Here is a 22,430-nt window from a genome sequence, read left to right as displayed (position 1 = left end):
CTTTTTAGACAAAATTATGATTCTATCCTGTTAAGATGTCTTGAGAAACCTGAAGCTCAAAAGGTTTTGCAGGAGCTACATGATGGACCAGCAGGAGGACATTTTGGAGCAGAAACAACAGCTCACAAAGTTATTCATGCTGGATATTATTGGCCTACTCTGTTTAGAGATGCTCATGAATATGTAAGGAAATGTTTCAATTGCCAAACTTCTAGTGGAAGACAATGGAAATCAGCTTTCCCTCTGCAACCTGTCAACATTGAACAGCCATTTGAACAATGGGGATTAGATATCATCGGGCAAATTACTCCACCATCTTCCAAACAACATAGGTATATCCTCACTGCTACCGATTATTTTACTAAATGGGTGGAGGCTATTCCTTTGAAGGCAGCGAATTCAGAGGCAATCATTGAGTTCATAGACCAATTCATCATTACCAGGTTTGGTGTCCCAAACGCTCTCGTTTTTTATAATGCTTCCTATTTCTCAGGAAATGCTATATATGATTTCGCTATTAAGAGGAGGTTTAAACTAAAGTATTCCGCTAACTATTATCCCCAGGGAAATGGTTTAGCCGAATCTACTAATAAGAATCTCATCAAAATCATTAAGCGAACTGTTGAACAGAATCATAGAAACTGGCACAAATCTTTAGTGTTTGCATTATGGGCTGATAGAATAACACAAAAGGCTTCTATAGGTTCCTCCCCATTTAATCTGGTATATGGAAAAGAAGCAGTATTGCCTACGAATCTTGTTCTACCCTCTTTAGCCCTAGTACAGTACATTGAAGAGACTCCTTCTTCTTCTATCCAACTTAGACATGACCAAATTCTCAAATTGGAAGAAGAAAGGGAAAAAGCCAGAATCACTCATGCCAAAAATCAACAAATAATCAAAGCATCCTTTGACTCAACCTCATCCGGTTCCAAATAGTTTCAAGTTGGTGACTTAGTTCTCAAATGGGACAAGGCTCATGAAGATAAAGGTAAGCATACCAAATTTCAGAAAATGTGGCTTGGACCATTTCAGATCTGTGAAAAGATAGGCCAGTCAACCTTTATATTGCAAGACTTATCAGGGTTGAGAGATTCTCTCCCTGTTAATGGCCTGATCTTGAAGAAATTATTTAATTGAGAAGGTAATCCCTTCTCCTCTTTGTAGATTTGTGTAGTTTGTAGGATTGGTAGGAAATAAAACTGTAGAGTATCCCCCATTGACCTTTTGTTGTCTTTGAAGAAGCTGTCTCACAAAAATAATAAGAATATTTGCTTTTAGATAGTAGAACCCTCAATCAAAAGGAATAATTTTTAGGAAATTAGATATCCTTGTGTTCTGAAACTACAATCTAACTTTTGAAGACTCTTCTCATGATGTAAAAGTTCTGTGAATCATTTTCTGTTTTCAAAACTGGTCTCCAAAGGTTATCCATTTTAAGATAGAAACTAACCCATTTTCAGCATCTTCAACTCTTCACCTGTCATCCATTTTCTCTTAAGGAGAAGGTTGTTCACCCCATTCACTAAAGTTTATGGTTACTCAGAGTGTAATTCTAAAATATAAAAGATTAAAGATAAGAGGTCTTATTACAAGCCTGCTTACCATGTTCATAGGAAAATAGTTTGACTGACATTACCAATACTGCCTATCAAAACAGGGTAATGGCTTGAAATTTCAAGACAAGAGGTCTCATCACGAGCCAGCTTGTTCAGTTAAATTATTACCAGTGAATGGCATTGTCAACAGCTGGCCACCAAACCAGGACAATGGCTTTTTATCTTATCAATGACAAAGAAGGAAAAACAGATGAAAAATAAAATATGAGAACATGTTTTGGATTCATTTTGTTAATCACACTCTTATGTGAATGGAAAAGTGGACAATACTATGGTTAAAAGGTATCCCTGTCGAGACTATAAATGTTTGCTGGCAACAGAGGCTCTACCTATGACAGAGGGGTTAATCATAAAAGCTGATTTGGGAAAGTTTTCTGTTTTATCATTATAAACCAATAAAGGCCTATTTTAAAAACTTAGAATGTATTTATTTTCTTGAAACTAAATGGGAAGAAGTTAACAGAATAAGTTCACTTTGTTCAGAACGCATGGATATCCAGTTATATTAGAAGTTTCCCCTTCTGATTGAGTTTCTATTTTGGAAAAGCTTAAGTGTTTGTATTAGTTTAAGAGATAACTGGTTCTTCCAGTGAATCGCCAATTGTTGTGCTCTACAACAACTCCCCATTTCATAACATTTTCATTCACAAAAGAAATTAACATATGGAATGGGTCCCTTTTAAAAATTTAATTGGCATCAATGCTTTTGTGTTCAAAAAGGTATGATAATCAAATGAGTTTATGTATTTAAGCCTTTTTGAATAATAGTGTTCCAATAATAAACAATCTTTTGTTATTGCGATAAAGCGATCGCAAGATCGCATATCGCAATGACATGAGAAATACATTAGAATGGCGCCTTGGTCTCCGCCGATGCGATATCGTTGTCAGCGATCGGCGATATTCCATGCACACCTAATAAGGGCACATAACTCATGCCCCGACGCGATGCGATATCGGCGATCGGCTATCGGCGCTGCCTCATGTGGGAAAAAAACGATTTAAGTTATAAACCCCGACCCGATGCGATATCGCTATCGGCCGTCGGCAGAATCCCATGCACTTGAATAAGGCGCCCGGGTCTTACCCCCGATGCGATGCGATATCGCAATCGGAAATCGGCAAATCACTTTATATGCACTTTGTTATGTTTCCACGCGCTAGTCCGATGCGATGTCGCAATCGGCACTCGGCAGGATCTTTTTCTAATGATTGTGTAGCATCTATTCCCCGATGCGATGCGATATCACTCATCGGCAGTCGGCATTCTCAAAAAGTCATCACTTAAAGCCTTAAAGTTATATTGATATCCGGTTGACAAAGCGCAAATTTCAAAATGTTGTTAAATGTAGGGATAAGGTAATGCATGTGTATTTAAAACATTGCCCCTTCGATTAACAAATGCCTGCGTTTAACCGCCAAAATATCTGTTGCATGCTTAAGGGGGTCATTCAGCCGGATAACGGAGTAATAGTCATTTAATGGGTATCAGGCCTTAAACCACCATTAATGCATCTAAAATATCTTCCCAGTGATTGGATCCGCAGCCACTTTTGAGAATTAATCCCACCACGCTTCAAATGATATATCTTTCCCGTTATGGATTGTCATTGTTATTTCCTTGTTACGATTTCTCTTGCATTTGTGTAGAATTCATCTGTTGAGAGAAGCCTGAGCATGATGGGGAAGAAATCCAAGAGGACTGCGGGCTCCGCTGCTACGTCTGTTGCAGGACAAGCTGCCGCAGATAAGAAGAAAGGCCTAATTTCAGACACTACGTGCACTGGTCTCACTAAGACTTCATGGCAGGGCACATATAATCTATTAGAGGCTGAGCAACCGAAAGTGACAGTGACAGAGGCTAGTGTGGATGTACTAAAGAAGTCCGATGCTACTCTCAAAGAGTTGGCCGACTCCTTTCTTCACAGGATAGCAGCCAGAGAGCAGGTCCTTCCCTACACTGATGTAGTGCGCTGGGCCATCGAGGAAATTCCAATCTTCGATAGAACGTTTAGCACAAGGGATGGAAGGATTTTCGGGTCCTTCAAGCCAGAGCATCTAAGGCAAATGTATCATTTTCCCGAGCCAGAGAAAATCTACAACAAAGCTTTCGTGGAGAAATTTGCAGCCGAAAATGAAGTGCATTCCGAGCCGATTCGGGATTGGAGGCAGAATCCGGCCAAACACAAGCACGAAAGTTCGGGTAAGTACTCCGTCGATTCTTTGGCTTCTCCCTATTGCTATGCGGGGATTATGATGTGTAGGCTATGGGGGTTACATGACTCTGCTAATTTCAACATAGAAATGGTTCCCTTGATGGAAGCAGCTGTTAATAGTATAATCATGGATTGGGCCACCATTCTTTCTGATAAGTTGGCAGTAGCTGTTCGTGACTTTAGAGCCAAATCCGTAGTCACCGAAAGGAGAATCCCACCATTTTATTATAGTGCTTACATTATGGATACATTGTGTTTTAATTCTGAGTTTCCCATCCTCGGTTGGAGGTGGACCACCCAAGACCCCTCACCCATTCATTTGTACCACCAGAAATTGTGGAAGTCCTCTTACAAGGACCATCTGTATCAAATTTGCAATGGTTTTATGGTTCCCATTCATTATTCCATTTTTGATCGGCCTATTCCCAAAATCTCTTATCTGGCTTCCTTCGACTTACCAGCTGTGGCAAGTTGGTTCGGAGAAGAGCATTTTACCTATGTTAGGGTTTTCGGGAGCCAAGCCAAGCCGCATGTTCTTCCTTTATATGTTCCAGACAAATTGTTGGCCCGAGAAATCTCCTACCAGATTATGGCCGAGAGTGTCACACAAACTCTCAAGAAAGAAAAGAAGAGGGGTTGGCCCTCTTTTCCCTTGAGAATTGGTGTTTTTACTCTGCATGATCTCAAGCATGCAGAAAAAGAGGCAACAAAGATGCAAGCTTTATCCCTGGCCACTATCCCAAGCAGACTCTATGATCCAAATAAAACTGCCTACACTGCCCTATAACAGGCCAAATTAACAAAAGTTGACCATCAAGAGGATATGTTTGATGACCTGTTCGTCGCCGCCGATACAATAGGCCATGCCAAAGAGCTTGCTAGAATGAAATACAATGATGAGACGTTAACTGAGTTCAATAAACTTAGAGAGCAAAGGTTGCAAACTCTGCCTCTAGATTTATTGACAACAACCCCAGCGTCTTCCTCAAGTGAGCCTGGTCGGCAACAGACGAGCCAATCTCCTGTTACAACTAAGGAACAAAAGAAACAACAGGAGGAAAGGCAAAAGAAGCTGTAGGCAAAAAAGCAAAGAAAAGAGCAAGCTGAGAGGCAGAAGAAGGAGCAGATAGAAAAACAGCAGAAGGCGCAGAAGGATCAAGAACAGAGAAAGCAGAAAGAGATAGAGGAACAGAGGAAGAAGGAAGAAGAGGAGAAACAAAAGAAAGAACTGGCAGATAGGCAGAAAAAGGAATTGGCAGATAGGTAGAAAAGGGAGCAAGAAGAGAGACAAAGAAAAGAGTTAGAGGAGCAGCAGAGGTTAGAACAAGAAAAAGAGCGGAGCAAATCCCAGACAGAGCAACATAAACAAACCTCCATTGATCCTGAATTGCTTAAACAATGGAACCAATTCGATTCCATTATCAGTGGAGAGGAAGGCTCCAAAGACACAGACACCTCTAAAACAAGCGATGCACCAGATACCACTTCTTCTCAGGTTCTAAGCGGAACCAGCGGCCCACCCATTTTAAAGGATGTCGAAGTAATTACTAAAGACCCTTCCAATCAAATTGTCTCTAGGTGGAAGATATTCCTCCCCTGGATGTTTTCTACAGCCCAAAGCATAAATCCGTTGTTAAGCGCTCAAGGAAGAGACGAAAGCTTGATCAACCTTCTATCTTTCCTGAGCAAACAGTCACGGACAACGTAGTGTGGAAGGAGGAATTGGATCCCTCTGATGATCTAACAAAGCTGTCGCAGTATGCAGGAGCTTATTCTGCGACGACCATTGACAAGGCATCGGAGGTAAGTCTTCTATTAAAGTCTAAGGAGCAGGAGATTTTTACATTACAGGTAGAGGTAACCAGGGCGAAGCACAAGACAGCGCAAGTAGAAGAGCAGTTGCTGGCACAACAGCAAGAGAACAATGTATTAACCCAGCAACTGCAGGCCGAAAAGCAGAGGATAGACCAGAGCGCAATCCAGAAGCAGAAAGAATTGTCGGAGGCATTGTCACAATTTAGAATGGCAAATGAGCTGATGATGAAATCAAAATATGAGCAAATAGCTCAACTATTAGCACAGCTCGAAGACATCAAGGGCACCCAGAAAGTGGAGGATTTCAGAGTAGAGGCAGCTCAAATAAATAGCGCATTAATATCTCAGATTAGACTCCTATGCCAACAACTTACTGAGGCTGAGCTATTATGCGAAATATCTACAGCAGTATGTCAGCAGATAGAGAAAGCCAGAAATGATCTAGATCAGGCCGAAGAAACCATAGCCGGATATCTTGATTGGCAAGATTCTGATGTGGGGAAAGCGGCGAATTTGCCCAGAATCTATGAAACATACAAGGACATACTCTTCACAGAATGGAACACTCAGGTGATGAAAGCGGAAAGGGCAGCTTCAAGGTGTAAAATGATTGCCAACAATATGATTGATTTAGTCAACAACACACTCTATTTGGCAAACATGATCTCCCAGTGCACACCTGGAAGCATAACAACAGCAAACATGATTGAACAAACAAGTTATCATGACTTGGAGGAGAAGGGAAGGTTAATCGCTGGAGTAAATACTTTAACCTCCAAGGCATATTGGCTCTTTCTAATCAAGCCACACGCTCAACGGTCGGCCCTCAAGTGTTTAACAGATGCTCTCGGATGCCTGATCCCCGACATTCAGGATGCCACATATGATGCCCAGCTCACTTCGCGTCTCAACACTCCACCGGAAGTAGAGCCAATGCTGGCGATATGTCAGCTAAGGTTTAAAGGCAAAGAGCCCACCTGATGAAGCATTGCCGCTGACTGCCAGATCGCCAAGAAAGATGGAAGAAATATTTATTGATGCCAATTTAATAGCTTTTCAGTTTCTTAGATATTTAGATTAGATTAGTATTTATAGACCCTTTCATTGTTTTGGAAAGGGTCGTAAAAGTTTGTAATAGACTTAAAGGCTGAAGTCTACACTACTGTGCTTCAACCTATATTCTTTTGTGAAACTCGACCGATAGTTCTTAATTTAACGGGAAGGCTGTTTTATACAATTGCGCACTATTGTCTTTTGTTTGGAATGCTTTCTGGGTTGAAGGAAGGACTGCGACATAGCGATTAATATACTGGATTGTTAAGCAGCTTACATGGTACTTTTATCTGCATCTGTGTTCTTTCCTCTTATATGAATTGCTGTGTTATTATTTTTGCTATTGTTGAATACATGTATGCGCTGTAACAACAAATCTCCATTTCGTTCCACTATTGGATGTTTTGTGATATGCCTTCTCTTTTAATCGTGCATGTATCAATGATATGAATGACAAGGTGTAGTAATTCGCTGTCATCGCTCTGCATAACTAATTATGCAGAGCAATCTTAAATGATTTAAACATCTATGCTTTAGCGTTAGAGTCATCTATATGCCTGCCTTAAAGCACAGATTATCAAACGCTACGCTTTAAAAATTGATAAGTCCCGGGATTAGATTATAGTTAGTATATTTCGCCGATAGTTTTAGTTGTTCGCTTATCACCATCATATCCCATAAGTCACTCATCCATCCCGTTTACTTGTAATTCTTGGGAAACTGGTCCCATTATCCCCAGTCGGAACCACTATTCCAAACGGAAAAGGAGCTGTACTAAGGTCCGGACCGGGTGGTTTCCCCAATGTTGTTGCAACGATTTTCGGGGCATCAACAGTACAATAGTACAATTTGTATTGTGTGAATGAATGAGTTCAAGTTGAACACCACAAAGAATCTTTCAGTCGAAGACCACTGATGAAAACCTATTTTCAAGAGTGAGGATACTTTCCATTTATGTATATGAGTTCCAAAGTACCAAAGGGGATTTCTAAGTCAAATTCCTAGATAATGGGTTGATGTCAACAGGAAGTGACCTGTCGCAAGAGGGTCTTGATGTATCCCCCATCAATGACACAAAATAGGTATCATGATTTGAGACAGAATGATGTTGATGTATAACTGGTTCCGAAACAACATACATGAATATAGGATTATGAGTATCGTAGCAGATATGAACTAAATGAACTATCTTTAACATATCGATGACACTGAATGGAGTCGGCAGCATTGACCCAAAACTGAAAGTGGAGGCTTTGATATGGTATGATAAACAAAAAAACAAGTAGATTTCCCAACCCAACAATCACGGAGATGAAGTGAAAAAGTGTCATGTTCAAGAGTGACTCGCTGCCATGAATAGGCAGAGTACCCTATTTCCCAATTTCGCCAACCATTCCTAGTCAATACCTCTTTATTTTTAAACAAACTTGAGGGGGATAACATATGCTTGATTTGTAAGTTCATATTTCAGATGAATCCCTCTAAGTATCTTTAAATAACCTTGAGAAGGAGCAGTTTGGTCCCACCATGTTTGATGAGTCCATAACTGTTTGATGTTTTTTAGAGTCTAGTGAAGGTGTAACTCTACTTCTTTTTCATATTTAAAGAGTTTGAAAAAGAGGAGAAAAAGAAAACTCCAAAGGTTCCTTTTCATAAATAGTCTCTTGTGTTCACAAAGGTAGAAAATGATACTCACGAGAACCTCTTAGCCATGTTCTACTAAGGTAGTCATTTTTTGCAAATAGCATATCTCAGTCCGAAAAGGGTTAAACTTATACTGAGTAGACATATTTTCATTTACTTTAACGAGCTCGAAAAGACAAGTTCTTGGAAATATTTTCATGTTTAGGGAGTCTAAAAAGAGTTGAAAGAGGACTCCAAGGGGTTCTTTTTTGGTAAGTTTACAGATCTTGAAAAAGTGATAAAAGTATGCTCTCTTATCAAAATGATCTGTTTCGATCTAGACATCATCAAATCCCTAAAACAATTATTTGCCTACTCAGAACATCACCAAAAGATTAAAAATATCTGATTCGAGATAAAATCAGGTCATATTTAAATCAAAACATTAAAATATTAATAAAATAATCATAAAAATGACCATAAATAGGCAAAAAGTAATTCATTTTTACCATTTTACATTTTACCTTTTGGTGAGTGAGTTCTAAGTGCCCTTTTCCTCCAATATTCTACACCTAATTGCGACCAATCTAGTGGATCATTTCGAGTGTCGTCACTTCTAGGTAGGATATCTCATCTTCCTCTTGCTTTCTACTATTCCGTTTTTTCATTTCATGCAAAAAAAAAATTCAGTTTTTGGGTGACCTAGGGCTTCAATTTTTCGCCTTAGCTCCAGCACAACCCAACAATGTCAAAAGGTGTGCTGAGCAGGGACAATTTACATTGTTCATGGTGTTTTAGTGCATTGTCTTCCCTTAATAGGATGCGTTGGGCACATTTCACAAACTTGTTTCTCCTTTTTCACTCAAAATTCTCCCAAATTTGTGCATGAACTTCATCCTAATGATCATTCTTGTCAAGTTTCAAGTTTCCATCAGAACATAATGGCTCTAATATGGTGATAAATAGAACATGAGGTACAAGATATGGATGCAGCTAATAATCCGACCACTATCTAGGCATTAAGAAATTGTGGGCTTTTGAAATTTTTCTAGCTTCCTAGTATGAAGAAACAAATGGCGTTGTTAGAGTATCTTGTTCGATCATGGGATATTCAGGCATAGGCTTTCAGGCTTGGATCACACATGCTTACCATACAAGTGGAAGACATATATTTCTTGACTGGTTTATCTAGGAGAGGTTCCCTCCATTTCGTTATGTAGTTCGAGGAGGGGGCGAGAAACAATCAAGGATTATATCAATGATCATTGTAGACCTCGATCTCAACCGACCAAGGATGGGAAGATAGAGATAAAGGATGTCGTATGTTTACCTTTGAGGAGGATCCTATTCATTATCACCATATTGGTAGGAAGTGCTACCTTGCATTTAGCTAACAGATCTCATATGTAGTATGCTCTAGAATGTATAGAGCCAATGGTATTCAACTAGAGCAAGGGAGTATTGGAAAATATGAAAGAACAACTTACCAAGGAAAAGGATACACAATTGAAGAACTTTGGTTATGGCTTGATTTTGATTTTATTTTCCTTGGAGCGGATTCCATTTCTTTGACCACAACATATCTCACTCAAGCCCACAAATCTAAGAGTCCCATGGATGAGGAGATGGGTGGATCTCATGTCCAGACATGTAGGTCCATCATCTATGAGCTTCACACTAGTCTTCTTCCGATGGTTGTGTTGATAGGCAGAAAAATTCCTCCCGCAACGAGTGAGTATTTTCCTGATCAAAGTCCTAATTAGACTCTTTTTTATTTAAATGGTCATATACTCTCTGGAACAAAGGGCCAATTTCTTGTGTTAACTAAAACTAAAATTAAACTAAGAAACTATAGCTAATCTAAGGAAAATATATGATATATTCAAATAATTTACAAAATATGAACACAATACACAATCCGCTGGTATGATATGATCAGTGTAAACAACAAAAATAAAAGGATTTAAATGAACATAATACCATGTGAAATATCATGTGATTTAAAATCTTAACTAGTACTTGAGTCCATAAAACCGAACAAATAAGTTTTTGAGAAGTTTTATGCCAAAAACTCCAAAAATATTTTTTCATGTTTTCATCCTATTCAAAGAATTTTTTTGGTATTTTCTGAAATATATATATGCATGCATTACCTGAAGGAAATTAATGAAAACTTTTATCTCGCAAACGAGAGAAATAAAATCATATATTTGAATATCATACTCCAATGATCAAGAAGTAATGAATAAATTAACAATTTTTCAACTCCTAATGATAAAAGGATGTAGACTGTAACATGTCATAAAATTTATTAAATAGAATAATCAAATATTCATTCATAATTAAATAACACAAGTTATATAGTAATACTAGAGGCATCAATTAAGAAATTAAAATGATGTCTTGACATAAATCTCATAGTTCATCACACATTTAGACTAAAAATGGTCTTCAAAAAGTTGGTACTTCAAAACTGATTCAAAAATACAAGTCTGTAGTCTTCACCATTTCTCAACCCTTTGCACCAATGCAAAAGGGTCTATAAATACTAAAAAAATAAGATAAGTTTTGAAACAAGAAAATCAATAGATTTTCTGAAAGTAAATTCTTAATTCTAAAAATATAAACTCTATCCTTGTTCAACTAATATTTTCCTAAGAAGTAGACAACCTTTCCTCATATTCAGAATCTTCATAGTTGAGACTAAGCAATAAGTGGGGTGCATGAACTTCGATATGCTTTGTCCATTGTTAATATACCTAGGAAACTGCAAAGAAATGAATGGAAGAAAACTGATTAATGTTGATTTGGCAGCTAACAATCAATCCTTGGACCTTTTTCTTTCTTTTCTGATACTTGATTTCAAATTTGGCAATAAGCTTGATTTGTTCAAAAGGTAGTTGTAGAAATTTCTAGAAAGTTTGTTGTTTCCATACTTTAATCCTTTTGATTTCTATCTGGTCCTTCTTAACAAGATCTTTTGTAGGTTGCTTTAATTCTCCTAGGACAGTTTCCTTCAGTGGCTTGGAACCTAGTAGATCAAATTCTTCTATGAAGTCTATCCCTTTCTCCCAGATTGTCAAACATTTACCTTGCGCTGTTTGTATCCATGTTCTAATTTCTTTGGCTTCATATTCCCTGAGGCTCAAGGATACAAGCATCAATCTCTTATCTGTCTTTGAAAATTTTGGAATCTCATCAGATTTAAATTCCTTTTCCTAGTCAATAATATACAAAAAATTGTTTTCAATAGATTTGTCTTCTTCTATTAGCAAATCAATCCTTTCATTTAAGTCTATAATTTCTTGATACAATCTTGATATTTTATCCATATTTTTATAGAAATTTGATTTAATTTTCCTTAAAATTAGTGAAATGTGTAAAGCTCTCTCTTAAAACTCCCAGACTCTGCGTGGCTTCTTGACTCTGATTAAGTTGATTTTGAAGAGATTCAATTTGCTATTTTAAAGCATTGGTCACAATCTTAGAATTTCTATCAAGTTCTTCATTCTAGATACAAGTTTGTTATTCATGCATTTTTCTTAAGTCCTGAATGTGTTTTTCATGTTTTGAATTTACCTCTTTCAATTCTTTCTGAAACTGCTTCTATAGATTTTCCCTTTCTACGGTGAATCCTTGAATTAAAGTTGCATAATACTTCTGCCAATTCTCTTCATTAAACAATTCACTTTTCTCCAATTTTTTGTAGACTATTATCATATGAGGTTGCAAGCTCTTTCAAATTATATTGGTTGTAGTTAAAGAAAAACTCCTAAGGCCTGAGAGGATTCTTGGGATTTTTCTTTCACATCTCCTTGTGCCTGCCAATTGAATTCATAAACAATCTCTAAATAATAATGTTTTCTTTTCTTTTTTCTTCTTATCATTGATTTCATTTGAGAATTGAAATAATAATATGTCATAGAAGGACTTGTATTTGTAACTGCGTCTAGCGTAGAAACTAGTTTAAACAAAAATTATTACCTAGGAATCTTGGTAGAAATGGGTGTTATAGAGGTATTCAGAGATGTAGTTGAAATAGTATCTATCCTTTTATGAGACTCCATTATCTCCTCATTCTTCTTGGTGTTAGTTTCACCAAATATTTTCTTCTCTTTCTCCTCATCAACTTCCATTTCTTCGCCTGTTGTAGTTTCTGGTTTCTTTTGCTCTATTTCCTTAGGGGAATTAATCAAAATAATTTCTTGTTTAGCTATTCTTTCTTTTTCTATTGCTTTTTTATGTTACTTCACTTTCCTGAACTACAATTTTTTGCTTCTCTTTCAAAATTTCCATCATTGTTATGTTTACTTCCTTACCTGTGATAACAACATCTTCTACTTTTTCAATTTCAACCTTTTGTTCCTTTAGAGAGAGAACAAAAGGATCTAAAGTGATTTGGTTGAAATTAAGTTGAAAGAATTAGGAAGATTTTATTTCTTTAAAAGAAATGTTGAGACAAAGACCATTTTCTTTTAAGAAATTTTCAAACAAATTTTCTCTAAAATTTTTCAACTAGTCTCTTATTTCAATGTCTAAGAGTTTTCTTCTTTCAATAACCTATTGGAACTCATCAATATTTATGAAAATCTCATCAAAGGGAGGCTCTTGATGAGTGGAATTTTTCATGTAGCTGACTATTATATAATGACTACTAATAATCCCATTAGCATCATAGTCATACTGAGGTAGAGAATATAACCAAACTCTTTGAAGCTCTTTGGATTCCTTGAATCCATGTTCTTTGTCCTAATATTTATGTCACCAATCTTAATTGGAAAACCAGGCCAAATTTTCTTTTGCAATTTACTTAACTTTTTAGCTTGGCCATTTAAGACATCTTGATTTGCAACTTCTCTTAGAGAAAGCCTTTCAAGGATATAACAAGGTAAAAGGTGAGAACCAACATCACTTCTAAAAACACGCATATAGGAAAATAATTCCTCCATAAACCAATAACCAATAGACTCTAGGCCTTCTTTCATATTTTTCCTAATTCTGGGAGGTGTTTTTCCAAACAAGATTTCATAGAAAGAAATCAAGACATAATGGAAAATATCATGAAAATGAAATTTAAAATTTGAATCCCATGGGATATGAGCATAATTTTGGATGGGTAGTTGTTGGTCAGATGAGTAGTTCCATTTCATGAGTGGGAATGGAATTGAGGCAATGACAACATCTATTAGATAGGAAGACATATATAAAATGTGTTTGTATCCAGGGGGAGATAGTACTGACAACTTTAAATAATCTATGATATTCCGTGACAAAATCTCAACCCAATCTAGTCCTTTCTCCTCATTTAAAATGTTATGGATTATTGGAATCCATTTGATTTTATAATGTTTGGGATCTTGTTCCCCATATAATATGGTTAGCATTTTAATAAGAAATCTTATGGGTTTCTTGAAAATAGCTATAGGATATTCCTTGTTTTCTCTGAGCTTGAAACCTTCATCTTCTTCTTTTAACCAGCCTTCAACCACTCCGTCATAATTCTCTCCACATTTCTTGAAGACATTATTTCGAAAATTCTGAAGGAAATTAACATTGAGGTTGATTTTTGGGGCATTGTGTTGGGTCCCTATAATACTAGTGATTACCCTATTACTATTGTAGTTATACCCCCTATTTATATTGTTGTGCCCCTATTACCCCCATATTGTTATTTCTGTGCCCCATAGAATCCCTCTATTGTTATTTTTGTGGCTTTATATTATTATTGTTAGGTCGGCTGGATTATATTGTGACTCCTTAGACTCCTATATATAGAAAGGAGGTTTTTTCATTTGTATCATCCAAGAATTGTTCATTTATGTAATGTAAAGGAGGTTGCCCCCTCGAAGAGGCTGAATTCTAAGGCGTGGATCTCTCTTTTCTATCTTTTTGTGAGCTGGTTTCATAACATTTGGTATCAGAGCTTTGGATTCTAGGGTTTCGCTGCTCCAAACAGGTCATCGTGGAATTTTCGCTATAACTTTTTTTTGTGAAGTTTCAGAAGTCGCAAAAAAAACCCATTTGAGAAGAAATCGCACTGAACCTTGGGTCCGAATTTCAGAGCTTTTCACGCGATATTTGCGGAGATATGATCTGAGGAAGTTGGTCTTTTTGCAGACTCCTGAATTACATTCAAAACAGGTGACCTGGGGAAAATCGTCATAACTTTCTCTCTGGGGATCAGATTGAAATTTCGTAAGAAGGTACAGAAAGAGGACAGACTGTAGTTTCTTGTGGGTGTTTTTCAGATCAAAGGTTGAAACAGTGACTCGTGGCACGTCGTACAAGTTCGCTCTACTGAACTAGTCTATAATCAAGTCACTGTGGGAGATTTCGCATAACTCTTCCTTGGAGAATCCAATTTGGGTCAGACTTGTGGCATTGGAAAGAGGACACAGAGGGCTACTACAGGTCACAAATTCAGAACTAGATGATCAGAAAGTACAGAGATACATCAGAGGCAATATCGAGCTCCTACAAAGTGAAAAAAGGTGTGTAGATTTTCTTAAATTTTTGCTTAAGCTTGGTTTGAAAATTTATTTTGAAGGAATTCAAAGGGCATAGTAGAGCATTATTATCGGTAACTGATGCCCCGAGGAAAGAAAATGCAAACACCTAGTAAGGAACCTGAAAGCTCTAGCATGACTCATGAAGAAGAGGAAGAAATGCACATGATATATCAAAATTACAAGACCAAGTGCAACAACTGTCCCTTACACAAAAAGGAACAGAATCTAAGATGGATGGTTTAAAGAAAGGTGTAGAAGCTAAGATGGACTATTTAAAGAAAGGCGTAGAAGCTAAGATGCTTGACGTGGAAGCTAAGATGGATGATTTGAAGATAGATTTGAAGACAGACATGGAAGAATTGAAGAAGTTGCTACAAGAAAGGGTCACTAATGGTGAAAAGGTAGTAAAGGAAACTCATGATGAGAACAAAAGAAATGTTAATCATGATTCCATAGACTCTAATGTTGGATCGAAGACTCACCATGTTCCAAAAATCGATATGAGGAAGTTTGATGGCAAGGATCCCGCCACATGGATATTACAGATGGAGCAATTCTTCGATCTCAATAATGTGCAAAACACACAAAAGGTACGTATGGCAACTTTATATTTGGAACCAAATCAGTTTGTATGGTATCAATGGCTTTGTTCTCGTAAACAATTTATCACTTGGGCAATTTTTACGGAAGAATTGATAGCACATTATGAGGATACAAAAAGCAACACTTTTTTTAGCCAATTGATAAGTCTCAAACAAAAGGGTTCAATAATGGAGCACATTGAGGAGTTCCAAAAATTGAACATAAGGGTAAAAGATATTCCAGAGGAGCATAGGATTGATGTGTTCATAGGGTCTTTAAAGGATAATATCCAACATGATGTGCGCCTTTGGGAACCTGATTCATTAGAGAAGGCATTCAGGTTAGCAAGAAAAATGGAAAGCAAAATTATGGCAACTAGGAAGCATACCATTCACAACTATAAAGACGGAAGTGTTGTTGCCCATAGTCTTCCACAACCTACAAGGTTGACACCACAACAATTGGAAGAAAAAAGAGCAAAAGGGCTTTGTTACAATTGTGATAGCAAATACACAAAAGGTCATAAGTGTGCTGAGAAGAAATTATTCTACATAGATTGTGAAGAGGAAGAAGAAAAGGAGCAAGAAAGGTCAAAAGAAGAGGATATATTCCAGGAACAAAGCCTAGATGAAGAACAAATAAATCCGACCATATCTTGTAATGCATTGGCGGGAATTACCACTCCTCAAACCATCAAGATAGAAGGACAAATCAAGAAGAAAAAGGTAATAGTGTTGATTGATTCAGGAAGCACCCACAATTTTATTCATTGTAGGGTAGCAAAAGAATTGAATTGCTTCCTATATCCAGCACCAGAGTGTCAAGTGATGATTGCAAATGGAGGAACAATAAATTGTTCTGGAAAGTGCCATAATATCAAGCTATCCATGGGAGAATATGTATTGACTAGCCCAATGCTTTCCATTCCAATGGGAGGTGCTGATGTTGTACTAGGAGTCCAATGGCTACAATCCTTGGGTACAATAGCTTTTAATTTTCAAGAACTTTTCATGAAATTTTCTATGGAAGGAAAGGAAGTTGAATTAAGGGGTATTGCAGGGAAACCAGGAAAGATAATCAGCTCTAATGGCATGACAAAGCTTCTAAAAAAGGAGCAAAGAGGTGTAATTGCACAATTATGTTCGCTAGATGTTTCCACATTGGAATCATCTATTTCTCCAGATCTCCAAAAAGTCTGGACAATCATTCCAAGGTATTTGAGACTCCCAAAGGTCTCCCACCTATGCGTGATCATGATCATGCTATTCATCTGATTCCAGGAAGTGTTCCTCCAAACATCAGGCCGTACAGATATCCATATGTCCAAAAAAGTGAAATTGAACGTATGGTTGCAGAAATGCTAGAGGCTGGTATAATTCAACCGAGTCAAAGTTCTTTCTCAGCTCCAGTAGTATTGGTGCACAAGAAGGATGGATCATGGCGCATGTGTCCAGATTATAGGGAGCTCAACAAGCTCACTATTAAAGATAAGTTCCCCATTCCTGTTATTGATGAATTACTGGATGAATTGCATGGATCAATTTACTTCACCAAGTTGGATCTTCGTTCGGGATATCATCAAATCAGAATGAAGATTGAAGACATTCCAAAAACGGCATTTAGAACTCATGAGGGTCATTATGAATTTTTGGTCATGCCTTTTGGCCTTACCAATGCACCTTCAACATTTCAAGGTTTGATGAATTCAATTTTCAAACCATTCCTTAGAAAATTTGTGTTAGTATTTTTTGATGATATACTAATCTACAGCAAGTCTTGGAAGGATCATGTTGAACATGTTGACAGGGTGCTACAACTATTGGAGGAGAAACAATTATATGCAAAAAGATCCAAATGTTTCTTTGGAGTCCAGGAGGTGGAATATTTGGGTCATATTGTATCTCATGAAGGAGTTAAGGTAGACCCTAGCAAAATTAAAGCCATTAAGGAATGGAAAATCCCCACATCCATAAAGCATCTGCGAGGATTTCTTGGGTTGACAGGGTATTATCGCAAGTTTGTTAAGAATTATGGGAGAATAGCAGCACCTCTAACAACATTATTGAAGAAAGATTCATTTTCATGGACTTCGGAAGCAACAAAGGCCTTTGAACATCTTAAAGAGGCAATGTGCCAAGCACCGGTCTTAGCTACACCGGACTTCACAAAAACCTTTATTGTGGAATGTGATGCTTCAGGAAATGGAATTGGTGTTGTTCTAATGCAAGATGAAAGACCCATTGCTTTTGAAAGTCGTCCAATCAAGGGAAAGTTTTTAAGCAAAGCTATTTATGAGAAGGAAATGTTGGCAATACTCCATGCACTTAAGAAATGGCGACCCTACCTAATGGGAAGACACTTCAAGGTAAAAACGGATCATGATAGCCTTAAATACTTTTTAGAACAAAGATTATCCTCTGAAGAGCAACAAAAGTGGGTCACAAAGATGTTGGGTTATGACTTTGAAATCATCTACAAAAAAGGGAAGCAAAATGTGGTGGCAGATGCACTCTCAAGAAAGGATGAGGATGTGGAAGCATTGTTGTGTGCCATTTCTATTATCCAACCAGATTGGATAAACGAAGCAAGGGAGGAATGGAAGAATGACGAAGAAGTGTGGGCACTTATTCGAAAGCTACAACAAGATTCCAGTACTTCTGATACATTTAGCTGGCAAAATGATTCGTTATGGTACAAAGATCGCTTATACCTCTGTAAGAATTCCCAGCTAAAACAAAAGATTCTTATGGAATTGCACACTTCTCCCTTAGGAGGGCACTCAGGATTTTTAAAAACTTACCACAGGGTTAAGAAGGAATTTTTTTGGGATGGCCTTAAATCAGATATTCAAAAGTTTGTGGCGGAATGTTTGGTTTGCCAGCAAAATAAAGTTGAAACAATTAAGACACCAGGTCTATTACAACCTTTATCCATTCCAAGCCAACGTTGGGAGGAGGTTTCAATGGATTTTATCACAGGTTTACCCAAGTCTGAGGGAAAGAGTGTCATCATGGTGGTAGTTGACAGACTTACCAAGTATGCACACTTTTGTGCATTATCACATCCATTTAAAGCCAGTACAGTTTCTACTGCATTTATGGAAACAGTTCAAAAGCTACATGGAAACCCAAAGATTATTGTAAGTGACAGAGATCCCATTTTCACTGGAAATTTTTGGACAGAATTATTTTCTTGTCTTGGTACTCAGTTAGCTCATAGCTCATCTTATCATCCTCAATCTGATGGGCAAACTGAGATAGTAAACAAATGTTTGGAAGGATATCTTCGTTGCTTTGTATCTGATAAACAGACACAATGGGTCAAATGGTTGCCTCTGGCTGAATGGTGGTATAACACTTCCTTCCATACAGCAACAAAAATGACCCCATTTATGGCACTTTATGGGTATCAACCACCATCCATCACATCATATTTAAGAGAAAATTCTAAGGTTCAGGCAGTGGAACATCACATCGAACATCAACAACAAGTCCTCCAACTCTTAAAGGATAACCTCGTGTTGGCACAAAATAGAATGAAACAACAGGCAGATCAACATCGCAGTGAAAGAAGTTTTGATGTAGGTGATTGGGTATTCCTACGGCTACAACCATATAAGCAAATGTCCCTAAAGCAAGCTAAGAAGGATAATAAATTATCACCAAAGTATTATGGTCCGTACAAGGTGTTGGAAAAGATTGGTACTATGGCATACAAATTGGAGCTTCCTGCAGCTTCTCGATTGCACCCAGTTTTCCATGTTTCATGTTTAAAGAAGGTTATAGGTGACAAGCTCCCAATTCAAACAATATTGCCAGAACTTGACGAGGAAGGAAAAATTATATTGGAACCGGAAGCAGTCACAGAAACAAGAACTCGACAGCTACGAAATCGATCAATTTCAGAGTATCTTATCAAGTGGAAGAACTTATCCGCTGAAGATTCCACATGGGAGGATGAGAATTTTATGCAGAAGTATCCAGAACTACTCAAGCGTTGAGGACAACACTTTTTTGAAGGAGAGGGGCATGTTGGGTCCCTATAATACTAGTGATTACCCCATTACTATTGTAGTTATACCCCTATTTATATTGTTGTGCCCCTATTACCCCCATATTGTTATTTCTGTGCCCCATAGAATCCCTCTATTGTTATTTTTGTGGCTTTATATTATTATTGTTAGGTCGGCTGGATTATATTGTGACTCCTTAGACTCCTATATATAGAAAGCAGGTTTTGTCATTTGTATCATCCAAGAATTGTTCATTTATGTAATGTAAAGGAGGTTGCCCCCTAGAAGAGGCTGAATTCTAAGGCGTGGATCTCTCTTTTCTATCTTTTTGTGAGCTGGTTTCATAACACATTGAGCTTATAGATGACCAATAGAACTTCAGTTTTCCATGAGGCTATGACAATTTTGTCGTGGTCTAATATTGTTCAGCTTTTAATATTAGCATGAGAGAAAATCCATGAAACCATGTCATAATAAGGAAAAATTATGGCCCTAGCTACTACTTTGCGTAACTTTGTTGATCTTATTGCTCTAAACCAGTTTTTCTTTGTTTGAGAAGATCTTGTGTTTATTAGCCATCCTCTTTCTTGAAAGAAATCAAAATTTTCCTTCCATCTCATCGTACCTTCTTTTTGTGTCTTGTAAGTTGTGTCCAAGATGAGGAATGGGCTGAAGTTGACCTCCTTCGGTTGTTGATTCTCCATTTCTTTATTTTTCTCCCTAATCTGCTCTATATGTTGTTTTGATGTTGGATATTTTCCTGTTTTCCCCATTCTTTGACCTGTGAACAAACAAAAAAGCATATATTAGCTTCTCCTATTTAAAATTTGAAATTGAATTAAGAATTACACATAATATCATCCTGCTTACACAAAATTTCTATAACTGAAATCGTATTTTCTCAATTCAAAATTTTCTTCGAACCAGGCTTAATAAAATTGCTTGTAGGTGAAATACTCTACGAAATCTTGAATTTTGACTAGAAATTTGAGAAGGGTGTGAATTAATTTATTCATTAATTTTCCATAGAGAAATCCAATTGTTTATTTTTGTGAATCGAGAAAGGATTGGAGAAATTTATTGTTGATTTAACAAACAAATCAATTAAACATGAAATGAAAGAATTTCAAAATCTATATCAAAAAGCGAACTGCACACAATTCAAGAAAAAATAACATTTTATTCGTATAGTCGTATAGTCAGGAGGTCAGATGGTCAGGCACTTTTTTACTTATTGCTGATTTATTTCATCATGCCCCAACTACACAATAGTTGGGTTTTGTGTTCAAGTTCGGTAGTCAGATGGTCGGGTGGTTGAGTAAAGCATTTACAAAGTTTTTTTGGTTGGCTCGACTTGCTAGTCAGGAGGTTATAGATTCTAGCGGTTGGATGGTCAAGTATTTTCATAGTTTTATTTAGAAATCCAACCTCCGACCTAAAACTTTTTAAATTGTTATATTTTGTTTTCTTTTATGAAAAACAATAAAATTTGTTTAGGGCCTTTCGTTTTTCACTTATTGTTTATTTTTTTTGATGTAAAAAAAAAGGGGGTTGTTGTAAACATGACAAAAGATGGCGACACACTGGAAGAAGAAGTTGTCTCTGTCAAGTTTAAATTTATAGTTTTTTAAATAAAATAAAGTTTTTTTATATTTTTTTTCTAAATTATGACCTATCTCTGAGATACTTGACAAAGTGTCAATGGCACAAACAATCAGAATAGATTTACTAAATAATAAAATGAAAATTTTATGTAATAAGAGTCAAATAATGAATTCATTTGTATTTTTAGAACCTTATAATTAAATTATCATAAGAAATTTTAAATACTAAGTTTAGGATTTTAATACTATCAAAGATTTTCTGCTTTGCGTTGTAATCATCTCTATTTGAAACTTTAAAATTGCTTCACTTTTTGTGAATGCAAATATATCCTTTAGTTGGATTACAAATTTGACCTGCTACCAGCAAGCGTTCATAGCCCAAAAGGTTTGTTCATTCTCCTTTTACCGTAAAACTTCATGTTCTCACTTTTTAGCTTATGACTGATTTTGAAATTTATCATATATATCCAAGTGATAGAAGCAGGGTTTTTTAGAGAGTTTCTTTGATAGAAAATACTTTGATGTATTAAAATAAACTCAAACTTTGTATTATATCATTCATCTTCTTTGAGAGAATTTGGTTTAATTCTTTAAATTATTTGAAGATGATGGAACTCTCATAACATAAGATAGCCAATTAATCATTTTCCATACTATCAAAATTTTAAGAAAAAGCTAAATTAACATCAAGTATTTATGGATTTGTCATATGTTAAGAATACTTTGACCTTAAACTTTAGCTTATTTTAAAACATAAGATAACATATGGTAAAAATATGCTTCTTGAAGTAAGTAATCGTAGTTGTAATTCTAAGATCCATCTTAACTCCAGATCTCTCAAGCACCAAGAGGGATCAAATATCTTGAGGTGTAAACCTTTTTTTTGAGTGCAAAACTTGAGGAAAAGTTTGCACCTTGAGAGATTTTATCCCTCTTGGCTCTTGATAGATCTAGAGTTAAGATGGATCTAGGATGGTTTCAATCATGTGCAACCAAGGAAAATCTATCGAAGATATAATTAATTTTATCAATAATATGTAAATACATTTAATATTAATATAATCATTTTAAATATGCTAAATATGTCTCGTCATTTTAATTTTAAATTTGCTTAGTTACCTCAGTTTGTTGAGATGATAAATATTGTTAATAACTTTAATGATGAAAAATGATGAAAAAATTTTGAATGCAAAGTGACACTGTAATAGTGTTGAATGATAGAAAATGTGAATAATAAGAATGTAGTCAATTACAAATAGCCTTCATTGTGATCAATCTCAAACTATTTCCTTCTACTATTCTTATTGTCACCATTGTTAGTTTTGTCATATTTTCATATCGATTATATGAAAAGGACAATTGAAATCGTAAACCATTTAAATATTTAGATCAATCTC

This window comes from Pinus tabuliformis, chromosome 2_2 (genome assembly GCF_031772625.1).
Source record: "Pinus tabuliformis cultivar Carrire ecotype Pingquan chromosome 2_2, CPIR1, whole genome shotgun sequence".
Taxonomy (NCBI): domain Eukaryota; kingdom Viridiplantae; phylum Streptophyta; class Pinopsida; order Pinales; family Pinaceae; genus Pinus; species Pinus tabuliformis.
Note: the sequence above shows the minus strand (reverse complement) of the source record.